The sequence below is a fragment of the Austrofundulus limnaeus genome, unplaced genomic scaffold (genome assembly GCF_001266775.1).
Source record: "Austrofundulus limnaeus strain Quisiro unplaced genomic scaffold, Austrofundulus_limnaeus-1.0 Scaffold86, whole genome shotgun sequence".
NCBI lineage: Eukaryota > Metazoa > Chordata > Actinopteri > Cyprinodontiformes > Rivulidae > Austrofundulus > Austrofundulus limnaeus.
Window position 1 is genome coordinate 859,135 of NW_013952488.1, and position 2,299 is coordinate 861,433.

Consider the following 2,299-nt stretch of genomic DNA (forward strand, 5'->3'; position numbering starts at 1 on the left):
CATCCAAAATGGCCAAAACACAAATATATCCTTATTTCTTTCTAAGCATTAACATTCCACACAGCTTATAAAACCACCAGCAGCAAAAAAATATTTATTTTTCTCTCACATTTGATGCATATTTGTCCTCAAATATGACGAAATTAGCGACTCAAAATGGCCGACCGGAATTGTTTTTATCCACATTTTTATTCTCCTGGTCACAAAAATCACTCTTCCATGTCTTGAAGCACTCGAAACACTTCATAAATATATTTCCACTGTACCAGCATGTTTAGTTAGCTAACTTTCCAAAAAAGGATGGAAAAAACATTGTTTTCTGTAAGTGTTGCTTTTGTCCACTGGATAGAGCCATCTGCCTATAAATGACTACCGTCTCAAACTTTGGCCGTCTTTGGCTTGTGATTGGTTAAACAAAGTTCCCACCCCCTCAAACTTTATACCAAATGAAAGATAATCTGATTGGCTACACAGCTGTAGCATCAGAATGAAGCTCAGAGCTGACTGACCAATTCTACAGTCAATCTAGCCCAGGGTGACCCAAACCAGAAGTTGGTCACCAGCCGATAGATGAACCCAGTTGGTCAAATGAGGTGTCAATCAAAAGGGGTGGACCTAAATGTCTATTTTGAGCTCTTATTGGTTGTTTTTCTCACTTTAGAAGCAGTGYATCACGTGTTATGCTACATTTMCACCAAAYGGGTTTTGAGCATCAGGAGCATCTTGTTTAYATGCAAAGTCAATGGTKGACGCGCRTCTAGGGGCATCTAGAAGCCGAGCAGCGCGTCTGGTGCATTTCGAGCAGCGCGGTTCRAAGTGGTGCACAGGTCATGAGCGTTTTCCGTGGGTGCAGCACGTCCARAGCGTTTGAYGCTCGAGYTGGAAAATCTGAACTTTKGCTGCTCGAAGCGTCGCATCAACCAATCAGAGAGACTCTGCTCAGTGACGTRCTGGTGACGAGCCAGAAATAYCGGAAGCCCGGGRAATCGGATCACACAAACAATGGAAGACAAACTGATAGTCCGATCATTTATGATCAATCCAGTGTCCATTATCATGATAGAAATACAAAGGACTTTGCCTGGAGGACGTTTAGTGAGGAAGTCGGCATGTCTGGTAAGTTATCAAAACTACGGTTAAAAAGGCTCCTCCTATCGCGCGTCTAAAGAAGCACATCTATGTTCACATCRAATGCGTCTGTCTTCACTGGACACCAGCRTCGGGATGCGTGCGTTTTGGGATTTTTAGAGGCGTGCACTRTGTTTGGTGTGAAATGAAAGTWAAAACATAACGCAGGCGTTTCKGTGCGTGCTAACTGATAARTTGTGTTGAATTACRTATTTTCCTGGCKGCCATCTTTGTAGTTTTTATTTGTAGTCCCTGATTTAAGTTAATCAATTCAAGACATTAGTCCACTTATAATTTTCTGAAAGTTTCAGTATGATCCTGTCATCAGTTCATGAGATATCATGCTAACAGTAAGGTGTCTCTTTAAAACTTAAAGCTCTGTCCCAGATATAGTGCAAAAAGCTTTATTCAATTGCAAAATAGTATGAATGATTCACATTAATATTAGTAATCAGTATTAATAGTTTTCATAAACTACTTAATCTTTTACATTCAGTTGTTTAGAAGTCAGGAGAACACGGAGAAGCGCTCCATCCCAGTCAGATAAGAACTCATAATTCAGGTGATGTAGAGCCCAGCAGCTTGTCCTTGAAATGTGACCTCTGGGCGTTGACTGCGTATAATAAGCTTTGGACTACAGAAACAGATTCAGACAGACGGGGCTACGAGACGCACGACTGTCTCCAGGTGATGTTGGCGGTGGTTTTCCTGCCGTTTCTCTGAGAGCTCTCATAAATTAATTGTGGTTGTCTTGTTTCAATATCTGGTGTGCAATAAATTTACTTAAAACTATTTTTAACTTCCAGTGCAATTTTCTCAGTTTAACTGTTTTCAGACAAAAGAACTCGGCAAGATCAAAGGTGAGCCAAAGACGAAAATCCTGATCTCAACAGTTGAGATATATATTTTTTTAATCTTTTTTTTTTTGCCCCCACAGGGCTACAGATTATTAGGAATTAATGACAGACATCAGTCACTTTGGTTAGACATGAAGTAACTGAAGTAATATGCTGCTAAAACACAGGTGACATTAGGAGTTGTCTTTATCCAAAAAGTTTTATTTTTTAAGCTCAGAACAGGCTCCTCTTGCACTCCGTGCCTTTGCTGCAGGAGTTGGAGTTATGCTACGCTCAGGAACACACACACACACACACACACACACACACACACA